The sequence below is a fragment of the Paroedura picta genome, chromosome 6 (assembly GCF_049243985.1).
Source record: "Paroedura picta isolate Pp20150507F chromosome 6, Ppicta_v3.0, whole genome shotgun sequence".
Classification (NCBI taxonomy): Eukaryota; Metazoa; Chordata; class Lepidosauria; order Squamata; family Gekkonidae; genus Paroedura; species Paroedura picta.
The window spans coordinates 108,496,452-108,514,577 of record NC_135374.1 but is presented as its reverse complement, the minus strand read 5'-3'; the positions used below and the strand labels follow the sequence as shown (position 1 = coordinate 108,514,577).

Here is an 18,126-nt window from a genome sequence, read left to right as displayed (position 1 = left end):
CAGGCTTGCCCTGCTCTGTGGAGGATGGGATTAGGCTGGGAAATGGGGCACCAGCAGAACTCTGCTGGCAGTGGCTTCCATCTACTGGTGCGCTCCCCTAAGGCAGGACAACAGACATCATGTCCATTATCATTTTCATTATACAGAATGCATGAGTAGATGTGTTCCACATCAATAACAAGAGTTTAAATGAACATTGAACAAAAATATGGAAGGCTATGAATAGTGGCAAAAACTTACTTTTCCTAAAGCTCTAAAGAATAATTTTGAAAGCCTTTATAGAACTGGGGAACGATCTGGCAAGTCTTCTACGCAGTTAGCAGCATTAAAAAGAAAACACAGAAATTCTAACAGTGCAGCTTTATGTTCCAGTTTTTTTTTATTATTGATCTTATGCAAACAGAAGAGGAAGCTCGTTCCTTGGCAAAGGATATCCAGCTCACTTGGCATTCGATCAAAGTTTCCAAGCCTAAAAGAGAAAAGGGGGCACAACCCAATTTTATTTAGTGATATAACCACATAATAATAAAACAGTACATAAATGACAATGTCCCTTCAAGAGAACATGGTTCAGGATGAAATCGGTTGGTGGGAATAGTTGCTTAGTCATCCTTCAAAGCATGGATGGAGGGCCCTCTGCTCTTTAGGTGGAAGCAAGAGTGGGATCTTTTCAGGTCAGTACAATTCTGATAGACTAAGCAAAATGAGCAGACTTACTCATACTAATGACTATTGAGTTTTCAATTAATGCTTGGATAAGAAAATGTAGCCTTCTGTATAATAACCCTTGCACTGATAGTTATTCTCTTGCTTTCTTAAAAAAATTTTTTAATAGACTATCTTCCTTTCACTCCCCCACATGCCCCTTCTATTATTCTCCATTTCCAGAGTTGCTCATAATTTAGAAAAGGTTATGCAAGGTTTCATACATAATTATTAAAAAATGGCAAATGAAATACTTGGCACACATTGGCTGTTATTCCTGCAGAAAAAGCAAGGTTAGAAATGATGAAAAATGAAATTAAATCAAAATATATATTCTTTTGAAAAACACAAATGAAAAAAAGAACCCTCTTCAGAGGTGCCAACAAAGGGGAACTCATATATTCAGTTTCAGAGGAAAAGCTGTGTTGGTCTGTAGTAGACCAGTTAGATTATAGTCCAGTAGCACCTTAGAATCCAACAAGAATTTCAGAGGGTCAGCTTTTAAGACTCAAAGCTCCCTTTGTATGCACAGAAACTCTTGTTGTTCTCTAAGGTACTACTGGACTCAAGCCCTGACCTAGCCTGCTTCTGCACTTACTTTGTTTTTTCTGTTGTGGATCCTGCTGGATTCAGATTGATTTGAACTTGAGCAGAGTCGCCTGAAGCTCAATCCTTCAAAGACGGAGGTCCTGTGGCTAGGTAGGAAGGGCCCATGCGAGGAAGCGCGCCTGCCTACCCTAGATGGCGTGCAGCTCTCTACGGCTCACTCCGCCAGGAACCTAGGCGTGATTCTGGACGCCTCCCTCACAATGGAGGCCCAGATCACAAAGGTAGCGCGGCTGGCATTCTACCATCTCCGCCAAGCCAAACTATTAGCGCCCTACCTGGCCCCGGAACACCTAGCCACAGTGATCCATGCAACGGTCACCTCTAGACTGGACTTTTGTAACTCGCTCTACGCAGGCCTGCCCTTAGCCCTGACCCGGAAACTACAACTAGTTCAAAATGCAGCAGCCAGGATCCTCACAGCAACACCGTGGAGGTCTCATATCCGGCCTATTTTCCCTCAGCTGCAATGGTTACCAGTTGAATTCCGGATTAGACTACCTTCAAGGCCATATGCGGTCAGGGCCCAGTGTACCTGAGGGACCGCCTCCCCGCCTATGCCCCCAAAAGAGCTCTGCGCTCTACTGCCTCCAATCAGCTAAGGATCCCTGGCCCTAAAGAAGTCCGCCTGGTCTCGACCAGAGCCAGAGCATTCTCTGTTCTGGCCCCTACCTGGTGGAATGAGCTCCCAGAGGAGATCAGGGCCCTGACGGAGCTTATACAGTTCCGCAGGGCCTGCAAAAAGGAGCTCCTCCACCAGGCATTTGGCCGAGACCAGACGTAATCAACAGCGACCAAGGGCCCCTGCTCCCCCCCACTCCCCCCTCAGAATTCCATCAACAAGCCACCCCCCTCAGAACCCCATCAATAAGCCCTGGACCTGTTTGTATTACTATATTGTTTACTGTTATACTGTGTTGTTATTTGGTTACAAGTATTAGTTATCAGTTAGACATGTTTTACAGACTGTTTTATGTATTGTTCTCTGTTATAATGTAAATCGCCCTGAGCCTCCGGGGAGGGCGGTATAGAAGTATGATAAATAAATAATAAACTTGGGTCTTACTCTATTCCCCCCCCCCCAATTGAAACAGAAAGTGTTCTGCACTTGACTGGGGAAGCTCAGAGCAGGGTGGGGAGCCAAGCACAGCAGGAGTCTCTTTCTATTCATGAATGGGGTGCAGGGGAGAGGATTGGAGACAGCAGAGGAGAGGAAAATAACCAGAGTCAAGTCTCTGCTGAGAAAAGTTAGGGATTCTAGAGCACAGTCACTTTAAGACAAGCCTTGCAACTGGGAAGCAGGAAGTCTTTGAACTGACACCCTGGCCAAAATTGCTTTGCTACGAGGCATGGAGAAGGAAGTTAATTCACAAAAAGCAGAAATCTGCACACTTACTATTGGCAATTTTTTCAAATACCGAGGCTTATATCCACTTCTGGATATTGCAGGGGAAAGGCAGGGTCACTCTGGATCAGTCATGCATGTTGCAGAGGGATAATTTAAAGCACCCAAAATCAAAATGGAATTAATTTTATTTATTTATTCATATTTTTATACCACCGTCCCCGAAGGCTCAGAACGGTTAAAAAATAAATAGGCTCAGAGCGGTTAAATAAAATTCAGAGTAGACGGGAGGGATTTATTTGAGCTGGCAGTTGGTAAAAAGTCCTGTGCAGACTACACCCTGGATAGCCCAAGCCTGTTAGATCTCAGGAGCTAAGCAGAGATGACCCTAGCTAATGTTTGGAGGGGAGACCCCCAAAGATTTGGATAGAATTCCTCCAAGGAACACTCAGGCTGGAGGCAGGCAATGGCAACCTGCCTCTGAGTATCCCTTGCCTGGCAGCCAGACAATCCAGCCAGACATGCACCATGAGCTCAAATCTAATGATATATTTAGAATTATCACTGCCCATTGACTATAAACCCCCATTTACCCCACTGAGTAAATCTTGCCTTACACATGGCCCCAACACACAGCATAGCATCCCTTAGTAAAACACATTTTCAGTTCTGCTTTCAGCTCAGTTCCTAAATGTGACAGTCTGAAAAAAATCAGCTACCAAATGACAGATACTCTAGAGGTCAATGTTCCCAAACTTTCCAGATTCCAAGGTGCCCAGGGCCTAGAGATTCCCCTGTTGCCAGTCTGTTGTAGACACCCATTGCTAGTCCTTCAAAGGCCATCCATGAAGCAGCCCTGATAAGACATCTGTTTCACTGACATTGCTGAAACTGACTCCTACAGAAATGGTGTAAGCGTAGGGTTAGCCCAGGGGTAGTCAAACTGCGGCCCTCCAGATGTCCATGGACTACAATTCCCAGGACCCCCCTGCCAGCGAATGCTGGCAGGGGGCTCCTGGGAATTGTAGTCCATGGACATCTGGAGGGCCGCAGTTTGACTACCACCGTTAGCCTATTACATGCCCCATGTAGCTGAGCACAACATGGTTGTCAGAGAGATGTGGGCGAGACATTCATGATTTAATGTGAGGAAACATGCTTCATCTATAACATTATGACAGCATTCAGTCATAATGAGTTCATTTCCCCTGAAGTCAAATAACCGAAGATTGAGAGGAAAGGCATAGTGCTTAGATTAAGACTGGATTCTGAATTCCATTAAACTTCATTTTTCAAAAAATAAAATGTTTATATATCAGGACTGACGGAGAGCATGCCAATATTGGCAGAGGTTGAATATGCGACGGGGCACAGCATCAGACTGCTTAAAGAATAGAATAGTTTTTTTATTATTATGAAAGGAAACAGCAATGTATAGAAAGAAGAGAGAAGAGACCTCACTGTTCTAACTGTTGTCTGCAGTCATTCTGTTCAATTGCTAATCTGGAGGCAAGCAGGGAGGAAGTATGATAAAAAAACAGGAAGTCTCCAGTTAAACCAATCAGGACACTGGAGGAGATAATTTGAAGATGACCAGGAAATTCCTATTCTAGCTATGCTAGGCCATAACTCCTCCAGGGTCCTTTGCAAGTCACTCTTCATATTCTGCCCAATAATACACACTGCAGACCTTGCATAGTCCAACCAAGACATTTGGAGATTGTTGTGCCAGTGGAATAATATAAACTCAAGTTATAACAACTGCTGTACTGTATAAAAAAAAAAAAATAAGAGTGGCACATTTCAGATTGTTTTTGAAAATTTTTGAAAATTAGACTATTGCGAGCCAGCATTGGGTAGTAGTTAAAAAGCAGAGAACTCTAAGAGAGCCAGGATGGATTCCACACTCCTCCTCCACATGCAGCCAGCTGAATGACCTTGGGCCAGTCACAGTACTCTTAGGGCTCTTCTCACAAAGCATTTTTCTTAGAGCTGTGGCTGTTGTGGGGAGAGGAAGGGAAGGGTGTTTGTTAGGGTATTTGTTAGAAAAACAACCCTTTTTCTTCTTCTCATTGTGAGTAGGTTTATTTTGGATTCATTACTGGCTTCCATTAGTAGCAGCACTTTCTTGGTGGCTATCCCAGAATTCTGGACTTCGTTCTCTTGAGCAATTATCTTGGCTCTGTCACTGATGACTTGCATAATATTTCAATGTTTTCGATAACGAATCACTAAATGAGCATTACGGCTTTTCGATTAGCCACTTTGAATGGTTTATGGGGGGGAAATGATGCAAAAACGTGGTGGTAAATAACTAAAACATAAATGGATAAGCTTGGGCCATCGCTCTAAATGTTAAATAGATCAATTGTGGGTCACTACTGCTGGCTCTTGGGTCCTTCCTAAAGGTCGTGGGATATTTGCAAATCCAGCTGGTTAAGATCACTTGCAGCATATAAAGGTCTGTATCCTATCCTGCCCACACTAGACTTTGCATGTGCAGCCATGTACCCCTCTCAGTGATTGTGTGGAAGAATTCTTAGCATTTTCAGATGTATAATTTTATTACTGGAGATTCTGTTGGGTGGGGCAAATAGAACAAGATGTTTTTTATCTAATAAACGACAGGATTATTTGTAGTACAGAAAGCAAAATTGTTTTCCAAGCATTTCCCCAGCAGAGCAGAGCCTTGTTGCTGTTTGGGAATTGTAGTGTGGTGTACCCTTTCAGTTAACAGGTGTTTAAAAAGCACCATCATTCCAGCTCCAAGGTAATTTCTCAGAAACCCAAGGGAAATTCTGAGCGGAAACTGTCTTCTATTCACAAAGTTGCGAGGAGTAAGGAAACACAAATTGGATAATTGGCCAGTGTGGAAATAGGAGGGGAAAAGGGTACAAGTGGTTGTAGGAGGAAAGATACACACAACAATGACAGGTTGAATTCTGCAGACAGAGTACATGATGGCTGAGCCCAAGAATGTGGCCCTTGTAATGGACAAATAGTTGTATCAGGGATAGATTCAAATGAGTAGCCATGTTGGTCTGAAGTAGCACAATAAAATCTTTGTTGGCCTTAAAGGTGCTACTGGACTCTGATTTTATTGTATCAGGGAATGAGAGATGGAATTGGAAGGAATGGATAGATGCATATGCTGCCATCAGAGATATAATCAAAACTCCTTCCTCTTCAATTGACATTTCTAATGGATGCTTCACCTGAGGGCAGCACCATAAGTGTAAGATGGAGGTCTTCCACCAGGTCTTTGGTTGAGCCCAGGGCAGGACAGTTGTGATCTGGGTCCCTCCCTGAGCCAATGAGGTCACCCTGTTGCTCCCTATTAGCCCCCTGAGGTGATTATACATCCTCTGTTGTGGAAAGGTTATTTAATCTGCTGCCTTCATGTATGTTTGTGAGGGGTTTTATGGGAGTTTTATTGTGGGGTTCAAAATTTTGTTACCTGCCACAAGCCAACAAGGGTAGTGGTAGGCTATTAGTCAAATTATAAAAATGAATAAATAAAATTGTGGCAGGAAAACACTTAATCCTTCACTGAACCACTGCTTTTCTTCTCCAACTCCTCTACATAGCAAGGTTACAATGCTTACCTCACAAACATGGGTAGTCAATTGGGTTGGGAATAAAGCAGCTGGTAAGAGAGGAATTAAACGTCTTTCTCCCATTTGTTGTTCTCCATTGGCAATTATAGCTACCTAGCTGAATTATGTAATGCAAAGGAGATGTGGCAGGTGAACTTTGAGTAACATAATGGAAATTTGTTTATTTATTTTAAATAGATTTATGCAATGGAAATATATACGGACATTGTATATGTTACTCCACTTGGAGAATGAGACTAATATGAAATGTGCCTTAGATCTAACTCTAGGGAATTTTGGTTGCCACTCTGGTTTATAATGCAAACTGGGACCACTAAGGAGCACAAATTCAAATGCAGCTCAATTTTATAGGCTGTTTCATACACAGAAGCAAATCAAATATTTACCAGTGGCTGAATGGGGCAGATTTTCCTTTCAATTTACTGAATGACAAATTCCAAAGTTTAACTTTTATACATATTTTGAATCCTGTTGTGTTTTCTTTTTACAGGAAAATTTACACATTTTAGACTTGTTGGCATCCTTTGAATATTTCGGCAGAGCTCAAAAATGAAATGGCAAACATTGTCAAATAGTAATTAACACTGTATTTTATGCATAGCACATTATCAGGTACTAAATACCATCCTTCAAATGCTATAAATTTAATACCAACATGTTTCAATTGTCAATTCTATCTCATATTGCCTGCCTTTATAAGCTAATCAGTACATTCTGTCCAATAGAACATACCAAGCAAGTATAGAACCATGGATTCCTCATTGTAGAACATACCAGCATTCAAAATATTTTGTAAGGAACTTGTTTGAATGTTTCTCAAGGGATCTTCAAAGGAGAAGAATAGCTGAAAGACAGTTTCCATGTTTCTATAGGCCTTTCTCCATGATTGCGAGAAAGGATTTCAACATTATCAGTAGGGATGGATACAAATTGGCTGAAGAACTAAAGGTCATCAGGAATTTTGCCAGGTTTGTGAAGCAATTTTCATGAATGTAGACCTCTGGTTGAGTTCATGGCAGTTTGTGGCTTTTTGTAGGGAGCAGAAGCAGTGGTTTCAGTGGATTCCCAGGCATTAAAACCGAACAGAGTAGCGGGTTGCTACTCGGCTATTTTGTTGAAATTACCCCTTGCTTTCTGCTCCCAATAAAAAGCTGTGGGGAGCAGAATGCAGGGATCTAAACTTTAAATGGCTCACAAACCAATAGAAGCCAGTTTAACAAAAATGACTAAATCCTCATAGTCAAATGTTAAGTACTGAAATCAGATATAGCAATCTGATCTTCATAAGAGCTGTTTAGAGCAGCAGACTCTCATCTACAGAATTGATTCTGCACTCTTCCTCTTGAAGCCTACTGGGTGACCTTGGGCAAGTTGCAGTTCTTTCAAAACTGTCCTACCTACCTCCCAAGGTACCTGTTGTAGGGAGCAGAAGGGAATGCAATTGTAAGCTGCTTCCAGAATCTTTAAGATAGAGAAAAGAGGGGTATAAAAACTTCTCTCTCCTTCTTGGTCCATCAAAGTCATTTTTGTTTACTCAAAATGGCAGCAGCTCTTGAAGGTCTCGGAGATCTATCACATTACTTCATACCAGATCCTTTTAACTGGAGTAGTCAAGGACTGAACCTGGTGCTAGAATACACAAGATCCACAGTGTGCATAACTGAGCAGAATATCAAGGGTGTCCTGCAGGGGGCATTGGGGGAAATGTATATTTAGCTTAGACAGGATAGGAACTTCCTAATGATTTTCAAATTATCTCTTCCAGTGTCCTAATTGGCTCAACAGAAGACTTCCTGGTTTTTGAACACACTTCCCCCTACTTGCCTTCCAAACAGCTGTTAGAGAAGAATGGCTGCAGCTAATTAGGCCTCTATCTCTACACAGTGGTTTCTCCTTATAACTTCCAGAATTCCACAGGGCCTGCAAAAGGGAGCTCCACCAGGCATTTGACTGTGGTTAATCCGACCTAGAAACATTCGGCGGTCCCCCTTCAAATCATACCATCAATAATCTAAATGTTTCTGACCTCCCTAGGGTCTTTGTTAAAATTGTTGAAACTGTTCAATGAGTTAATCATGGTAACCTGTTAAACTTATATTGTTGTTACTGTTATTAATGTATAACATTCTATGTATCTCACAATATTCCCATGTAAATCGCCCTGGACCATATGGGAGGGTGGTATAAAAATCTAAGAAAATAAATAAAAACAACTATTTTATTCTCTCTGCAAATTCAAACTCTGCCAACACCCAGGACTTTGCCATGCAAATACTCTACCAGTGAGCCATAGCTCTTCACAATCCAATCTTCCTAAAAGATCACCAAAAGACAATTTGGAGACTTTGTTCAAGAACTATGTTAACCTATAAGCAGGCTCTTGGATCTGTTTAATTAACTGCCATCTGAGTCAAACAGCTATTGAACAGCGTTGTGGCTGTGGAGCAGCTAGCATGGTGGAGTTCTGTTTCCTTCTGGTGGTGGAGTTTCATTTCCTTGCCTTGTAGGCATTTTTGCATTTCCTCCGTAGGCGAAATGGATTCTTCCCCAGGGCCATGGATAGTTTGGTTGTGTAATTAGATGACATGGAAAGGGAACTACCCTTCCCATAAGGATGTGGGGAAATGCACATGCGTAAAATAGCTTTAATATAGACTGAATCAAACACCAAACATTAAGAACTTAATTTTTAAAAATTCATATTGTATATTTATAATCGTTAGTTGACTGACTGATTTTCTCACTAGTGTACAATAAGACAGATCCTAGGGAAGCTGGAAACTAGAAATCTCATTGGGTGGTGTTAATGTAATCTATTTGGAACACTGTACTGTACTATTTATTTATCTTATGGCTGTAGTGTAACAAGAAGATCTCAGCTTGTCTGGCAACCAGGCAAGTGGTTGAAAGTGGTTTGCCATTGCCTGGCTTTGCATCATGACCCCAGTGTTCTCTGGAGGAACTACCACCCAAATCCTTGGAGGTCTCCTATTCAGAAACTAGCTAGGGTTGACCGTACTTAGCTTCTGAGATCTGATGGGATCAGGCTTGGCTAGGCTATCTAGGTTCACTGTGCTGTACTGTTTGAGTATATTTGATGAACAGGGTTGAATTGCTCATGGAAAGCTGAATAGCCAATGAAAAATGTGCTCCACGTTGTGACCAGCAAACAGAACTTGGGCTGAACCAATTGGCGTTTGAGCATTCCTGCTCTGCACATATATTGTAAATAATATTTTAAGGTTAAGTAGGATTTTAAAAAGAATACTGCATTATTTCATTTTCCCTGCAACAATCAGCTGACTGACATTCAGTCTAGGGACAACTTCTAATTCTTTTCTCTATCCTGTCAGACTAGCCCTAGAGAAATTTCTCTTCCTCTTCATTTCCTTCCCTCAAGGAGGCCATGGACCATCCTGTTTTCTGTTCATCAGACAGTTCTAAGCTTTGCTAAAACTGTAAAAACACAACAAGCAGACATCCACAAACAGCTCCCTGAGAAGTTATATATAAATTAATAAAAGTGGCAAAACTGCATGCATAATGCATCACAAAACACCATGCATTGTCACATGTGGAAAAAGAAAACTCTCTCTGGTGAATACTTGCTTGATGATTCTGAAGAGAAAGAATTTGGTGGTTTGAAATGGAAACTACAAGGAATCCTACAACCCAAACATTGTTGTTTACTAATCCATAGGGCTATAGGCCCTGCTGAATAAGAGAGAAATTTGAAGAATAGACAGGGAGGGGGTATGAATCTGTTTGGGGAAGTGGTTAAGTCTGACATTGAGACAGATCTGGTCCAAAGAACAGCCCTGAATTTGATTTAGCTGAATATAAATCAAAAAGTCTGAGAGGGAAAGTAGTGTGAGTTAGCCTGGTCTTATCAGCTCTTGGAAGCTAAGGAGGCTTATTACCATGGAAGACTCTGCAGAGGAAGGCAATGATGAACCACCTCTACTTCCCACTTGCCTTGAAAGACCCCTTGCATGGGTTGCTGTAAGTTAGTTTATTATGTTTTTATACTGCCCTCCCTCACAGCTCAGGGTGGTTCACAGGGAACATGGAAACCAATATGATCACTATACACGAACCCAGCATCAATTTCAACAGCAATAGTAAAGGTAAAGGTACCCCCTGTGCAAGCACCGAGTCACCCTTGGGGTGACGCCCTCTAGCGTTTTCATGGCAGACTCAATATGGGGTGGTTTGCCAGTGCCTTCCCCAGTCATTACCATTTACCCCCCAGCAAGCTGGGTACTCATTTTACCGACCTCGGAAGGATGGAAGGCTGAGTCAACCTTGAACTCCCAGCCTCATGGACAGACAGCTTCAGCTAGCATTTCTGCTGCCTTACCACTCTGCGCCACAAGAGGCTCTTTCAACAGCAATACCAGCATCAAATTAGCTGTTACTTGATGGCACGCTACACATGCAGAAGCAAAGTCTCCCAATTCTTTTCATAAGTGATATGTCTTAACATCCTTCCTTAGGAACAAATAGTGAATTGACGAATCTGAGATTATATTTAATATATGTGGGTGTGTTCAGTGCTGTCAAGTCACTTCTGATGGGCGGGCACTGTGAATGAATGGCCTCCAAAATGTCCGATCGTTAACAGCCTTGCTCAGGTCTTGCAAAATGAGAGGCATGGCTTCCTTAAGAAAGTCAGTCTATCTCATGTTGCGTATTCCTCTTTTCCTGTTGCCTTCAACTCTTTTTAGTAGTTTTGTCTTTTCTAGTGCTTCTTGCCTTCTCATGATGTGACCAAAGTATGATGGCCTCAGCTGAGTCATTTTAGCTTCTAGAGGGTGTTCAGGCTTGATTAAATCTAAAACATACTCATTTGCCTTTTTAGTGGACCATAGTATGTATAAAACTCTCCTCCACTAAAAGGTAAAGGTATCCCCTGTGCAAGCACCGGGTCATGTCTGACCCTTGGGGTGATGCCCTCTAGCGTTTTCATGGCAGACTCAATACGGGGTGGTTTGCCAGTGCCTTCCCCAGTCATTACCGTTTACCCCCCAGCAAGCTGGGTACTCATTTTACCGACCTCGGAAGGATGGAAGGCTGAGTCAACCTTGAGCCGGCTGCTGGAATTGAACTCCCAGCCTTATGGGCAGAGGTTCAGACTGCATGTCTGCTGCCTTACCACCCTGTGCCACAAGAGGCTCCACTGCCACATTTCAAATCAGTCACCTTTCTTCCTGCCAGCTTGGTTCACAGTTCAACTTTCATATCCGTAACTGGTAATAGGGAATGCTATGATGTGAATAATCTTGATCCTGGTCACAAGCGACACATCCTTACACTTAACCTTTTCTGTCTCCTTTCATGTCTGCCATTCCCAGTTTCAATCTCCTTCTGATCTCTAGGTTGCAGTCTCCCTTTTGTTTGAAGATGGAGCCAATGAATTGAACATCTTGAAAAAAATCCCAGTTTCTTCATTGTTAAACTTATGTGATACCCCACTCATCAGCACTGTGGTCTTCTTAATGTTCAGCTGTATAATGTTCAGCTTAATATAAAGATGGCTTTTACCTAGTCAGTCCATGTCCTTTAGTATTGTCTTCTCTGATTGGCAGTGGCTCTCAGGCAGAGAAAGGTCTTTTCCCATACCAGTAACCTTAGATTTTTAATTGGAGATTTCAGAGAGCTAAGAATCTGCATGACTGTGCTCTGAGCTATTATACAACAGTGTCACAGCCCATATATATATATATATATATATATATATATATATATATATATATATTAAATATATATATATATATATATATATATTAAATATATATATAAATATATATATATATATATATATATATATTAAAATAGCTTGTCTGCTGAAGTTCCAGGAGGTAAGCTCACTTCTACTGGCCATGAAGTTCTGGCAGGTTAAATGAAAGCTCCTTTTCAATGGAAAGGGAATGCCACAGAGCCATGACAGCTTTTGAAACTCTTACAAAGAATCCCTTATTCAGCCATGAGTTTCAGTTTCCTGGCCAAGAGAAAGGCGCCATAGACTCCGTTTTAAAGAAACAGCTCCATTCCACTAGATCTGCTGGCAGCTAAAGACAAAGCCTAGGAGGCCAGGATGGGTACTTATATCCCACTCTTCCATGAAATGAGATGTTTTCAGTCTGTCATCCTCAAGAGAACACTTTTCACATTGAACTGTCTCCCTCAGACCATCTGTTCTTCTAAGGCACACAGTTAGTTCACTGAAGGAGGCTTGATGGAATTTACCATCTCTTTGTGTAAACACAATGGCCCCTCAGAAGAAGAAGAAGGGTTGGTTTTTATATGCTGTTTTTCTCTACCAGAGTGGCTTACAATCACCTTCCCTTTCCTCTCCCCACAACAGACACCCTGTGAGGTGAGTGAGGCTGAGAGAGCCCTGATATCACTGCTCGGTCAGAACAGCTTTATCAATGCTGTGGTAAGTCCAAGGTCACCCAGTTGGCTGCATTTGGAGGAGGAGTGAGGAATCAAGCCCAGCTCACCAGATTAGAAGTCAGCACTCCTAATTTAGGACTATGCAGTGCTGAAGAAGAGTGGTAGTGGTGGACAAAGTGAATCTGCCATTACAATTGCATCGAGGCACCAATGACTGCCCAAAAAATAGTTAATGGAGGGCAGGGAGTATTTTTAAAATGCAGAGCAGGTTTCTGTAAGGTTCCCAGTGTTTTCTCATCTGGGTCCTAACCACCACAACAGTCAAACTTGAGTAATATTACATTATCAAATGTTCCTGTATAGGGTTGGGCCTGAACTAGGAAAAATGCATTTTGGATTGTGGTTTATGGCATGCCTGGTTTGCAAACCACTGACTGTCATAAACGATTTGGCACTACATGAGCTGGTTTGGTTTGTGAGGTTCATGATGCAGTAGAACAACCCATCAGTAATGATAGAGATACCAAACTCACAGGTGATGTCCACTGACTCTCCTCTCTATGCCCTACAAGTTTGGTAAGGATGGGATTTATGGGGTTTGAGCCATGCCCCCCCCCCAGAACCAGCTTGGTATAGTGGTTAGGAGTGTGGACTTCTAATCTGGCGAGCTGGGTTTGATTTTGCGCTAGGTGACCTTGGACTCGCCACAGCACCGATAACGCTGTTCTGGCTGAGCAGTAATAGGGCTCTCTCAGCCTCACCTCCCTCCCAGGGTGTCTGTTGTGGGGAGAGGAAAGGGAAGGTGAATGTAAGCCGCTTTGAGACTCCTTCAGGTAAAGAAAAGCAGCATATAAGAACCAACTCTTCTTCTTCAGTAATATCAAAGGCTTTCTCAGCCTCACCTCCCTTACCAACTCTCCTTCTTCTGAGGAAATGACAGACACAGGTTCAGGACTTTCAGGAATATAGAGAACGGACACTGTGCAAGCTAGAAACACTAATTTTACAGTGTGGCCCTGGCTGACTCATTTTTACTTGCCCTCCAAGTTAGGTGAGGATTGGATTTATAGAGCCCAAGTTACAGCACTCCCAAAGAAAGTGTCCCTTCCTTCATGGTGGGGGGGAAGTAGGGGGGAAATCAAGGACCATAAAATCCCAGCAGAATCAAATTCTCAGAGAATCTCTACAGTATAAACTGAAGGTAGAGGGCATTTATGCAATCCCAGCAGAACCAGTGCCACTGTGGCACCACAAACCCAACAAGACTAAGGTCAAGCCAGGAAAGAACTTTGGGGGAGGGGGAATATCAGGCACAGGTTGTATAGAATAGATTCCCTGCATGTTATACATATCAGACACACAGGCAAACTCACCCTGCCGCCTGTCCCTCTACAATGTCTCCAATTGGGGGGGGGGATTACATTTCTGAAGACCACCCCCCCCCAAAAGAAATGGTCTCCTCACCCCCTTGGTTCAGTGTGAAGAGAGAGATGGGGTGGCTTGGAGCCTTGAGTCCCTGGGCTTTTTCAGATATATTACTTTCCATGTGCTCTGTTTTTTTTTTTAAGTGGGTTGCCATACCAAGAACATTTGAATTTGTGCATCACTAGGCCAAAAATGTTTGAAACTTGATTCTGCCATTTCCTTTTGCAGGATGCCTGCTTATTCCCATAAAGAGGCATGACCTACTTAGTCCAGCAGAAACTTACTGAGACATAAATGTCTTAGTCCCTTCTGGCATGTCCACTTCAGTTTGTATTGAGTGAATCAGGTTCTCATCTTTTTATCTTGGAAGGCTCATGTGCTTTTAATAGCTCTACAATGGGCAGGAATCCAATAGCTACTAATCCCTTTCATTCCAGACATGGAAATGTGGTGTCAGAAAATTCTTGGATTCTTGCTCGTTACATGTTCCAAGTAGACCTTCTTATGACTGCTCCTCCAAATTCCCCCAAATTTTATGTTCCTACTAGAGGCAAAGCTCGTTGTACCCAGGAATACAACAGGCGCTAGGATACACACCTGTACTGTTACCTTCCTGGGGGCTGGCTACATGGCAAAAGCTCCTGCCCACCCTTGGACTCTGGAGGCCCCGCCACCAAACCTCAAAGAACATTCTTGTCCTAGGGGTTACCAACCTCCAGCTGCGGCCTGGAATTAGACTGTAGAGATCAGCTCCCCAGGGGAAAATGGCTGGTTTCAAGGGTGGACTCTACAACAACTTCTCCATGCTTCTGGAGATTAAAGGGCTTGTGTGGGAGAGGAGAACTCTGTGGCAGAGAGGTTGCAAGATGGGAAACCTGAAGATTTGCTGGAATTGCAGGTCATTTCCAGACAACAGAGATCAGTCCCCCTGGAGAAAAGCCCTGGCTTTGGATTGCATGGAGGGGCAGGGATGCCAGGCTCCAGGTGGGGAACAAGGAGAAATTCTGGGTGGCTGAAATTGCTGTAACAATAAGCTTCAAATAATTCATAACTTGTCACAGTTTCTTCCTTTACTGAAAATATTTAACTGATAGCAAAATTTGCTTCAAGAACTGAACACCTTTCAGTCAGTACATTCTTCAGTGCAGTTCAGTATCATCAGGGTAAATAAAAAAAACAGTTGTATGTCACAATTAAACATGAAAAAATTGGTTGGCAAAGAACTTACAGTTGGTTTCTCAATTACTGCCTCTAGGTCAGCTGTTTTACCACTGAGACACCCCTGAAACATTCTTCAGGCTTCAAGAAACCCCAGAAGTGGGATCTTCAGTTCCCAGCTGGAGGCAGGCATCTCTGCCACTGGTCAGGGTTGCCAGCCTCCAGCAGGGACCTGGAGAGCCCCACAAAATGAAAGCTCCTCTCCCGATTGCAGAGATCAGTTCCCCTGGAGGAAAGGGCCACTTGAGATGGGGTCTGGGACTGTGAGATGCTCTTCTCTAAACACACACACAGGGAAAACAAAAGTATTCCTTTCTTCTGAAATTTCAAACCTTATTAACCACACAATCACCTCTCCATTAGGAAATACCTGAGTGTCTCCCTCCTTGAATTGCTCTGAGAAGCCATTGGCCAGAAGGTCCAAATTTAAAGGGAAAGAATCCCATCACAGTCAATGAGCAAGTCAAAAAAGACATACACCATCCTCCTGCAACAGCTTCTTCTCCTTCAGTCAATGGCAATTTGTAAGCTTGGTGTAGTGGTTAAAAGCAGCAGCTTCTAATGTGGTGAGCTGGATTTGATTCCTTACTCCTCTATGTGCTGGGTAACCTTGGGCTAGTCACAGTCATGTTAGAAGCTGTTCTCACAAAGCAGTTTCTTTCAGAGCTCTCAGCCTCACCTACCTCACAGGGTGGGGAAAGGAAGAGAAGATGCTTATAACCCACTGTGAGACTCCTTTGGGCAGTGAAAAGCAAGGTATAAAAAACCAAGTGTTCTTCTACTGAGAAGATGCTACTGGGAAACTATCTCCCAGTTTGGTGTAGTGGTTAGGAGTGCGGACTTCTAATCTGGCATGCCAGGTTTGATACTGCTCTTCACCAAATGCAACCAGCTGGGTGACCTTGGGCCCGCCATGGCACTGATAAAACTGTTCTGACCGAGAAGTGATATCAGCGCTCTCTCAGCCTCACCCACCCCACAGGGTGTCTGTTGTGGGGAGAGGAATGGAAAGGCGACTGTAAGCTGCTTTGAGCCTCCTTTGGGTACGGAAAAGTGGCATATAAGAACCAACTCTTCTTCTTCCCCCCACATATCCCCATGGCCTGATGGTGCTTCTGTGCCCTGCCTACACTTTCCCAATCTTCAAGGCCATTGGTCTCAAATTTGCTATTTTGTGATGGTCTGCAACAATACCAAGGTGGTATCCATAGGGAAAGTCTACATCTTCCCAGTCCCATCTACATCAACATTATTTTCCCTGCTGCAATTGCCTGTGATGGCTACCCCAAGGCATTGCAAAATTGCCACTCCCTTGAATGTTCAGTCTGCAGTTGAAGTATTTTTTGGATCAGAAGGAAGAAATAATGAAGTATTAGACCTTGCATACATATCCTCTGGGCCCCATATGCCGTTCTTAGCTACACAGATAGTTGTAGTTTGGTGTAGTGGTTAGGAGTGAGGACTTCTAATCTGGCATGCCGTATTCAATTCTGCACTCCCCCACATGCATCCAGCTGGGTGACCTTGGGCTCGCCACGGCACTGATAAAGGTGTTCTGACCAAACAGTGATATCAGGGCTCTCTCAGCCTCACCCACCTGACAGGGTGTCTGTTGTGGGGAGAGGAAAGGGAAGGCAGGAGGTGGTGAGCTCCCCCTCACTGGCAGTCTTCAAGCAAAGGTTGGATACACACTTTTCTTGGATGCTTAGGGCCGATCCTGCATTGAGCAGGGGGTTGGACTAGATGGCCTGTATGGCCCCTTCCAACTCTATGATTCTATGATTCTAAGGCGACTGTAAGCCGCTTTGAGACTCCTTCGGGTACAGAAAGGTGGCATATAAGAACCAACTCTTCTTCTCCTCCTTCTTTGTTTATTCTGGGCAGGATCCATATGTAAGGCATTTGCATAGGACTGGGACGCAGAAATCCATTTCATTTTTAACACTTGTCATTTCTTTCCTCCCTTTCCTTTGCTCTGTGCAAGTCATTCACACAACTGATGAATTCACCCTTGGAATGCCACTTAGGTGTTTCCCTGTGTCCCCCTGCAGTTCAGCTGGCCCTGAATGAAAATATCCCTCTTCTAAACAATGCCTCAGAACCACCGAGAGAGCAGCTGACGTATTGCCTGCCGCCACTTTAACATTGTCTGTGAAGTGGCCCTTGTTATCTTCAAGCATTTCTGTTATCCAAGGCAAATTTCCCCTCTTTCTGTAGTTTGAGTTCCCCACTTCACTCGATATTAAACCTGAAAGGCTGTCATAGTTGATGATTCTGAGTGACTCTAAAGAGACTGATTGTCAATCAGTTGAAGTGGATCTTTTGGATTCCAGTGAGGTTGGTTGATTTGGGAATATTTTGCTTCCATGGATCCAGATACTGAAAGGAGTGAGGGGAGAAGAAGAGATGATGTGGGGGAAAGGGCTGACTGAAAAGATAAATTGACTTACATAATGATTACTGACACTGCTCTGTAGATGCTCTGATCCTGATCCCTGCCCTATCTCCAGACAGGGGTCTTGTTCTCCTTTCCTGTCCCAGGGCTTGTGATCAGCCCTGGTTTAAGGATTTATGGGGGCTGTAGAATCAGAGCCACTTTGAGGGATTTGCAGGGCTTTGGCAGGATGTGCAAGCACAATACCCTAATATCTAAAGGTGCATTCACACTTATGCAGCCTGTGGTCCTCACACATGCTCAATGACACAGTGTGAAGGCTCCCTGACCATACAATACCACGGGACCCCTAGAAATGCAGTGTGTACACATGTAGTGTCTGCTATATGTGCTACTAGGATAAACTGCCTTTGGTT

The 18,126-nt window shown here is 43.3% G+C and overlaps 1 long non-coding RNA gene across 1 annotated transcript in view; it reads left to right on the top strand.

The window, feature by feature from the left end:
- LOC143840774 (uncharacterized) overlaps window positions 1-8,091 on the top strand; it is a 48,785-nt gene extending 40,694 nt beyond the window's left edge. Inside the window, exon 3 of the long non-coding RNA XR_013232399.1 lies at window positions 8,039-8,091. This is a non-coding gene — a long non-coding RNA (uncharacterized LOC143840774). The remainder of the gene's footprint in view (window positions 1-8,038) is intronic.
- The last annotated feature ends 10,035 nt before the right edge of the window (window positions 8,092-18,126 follow it).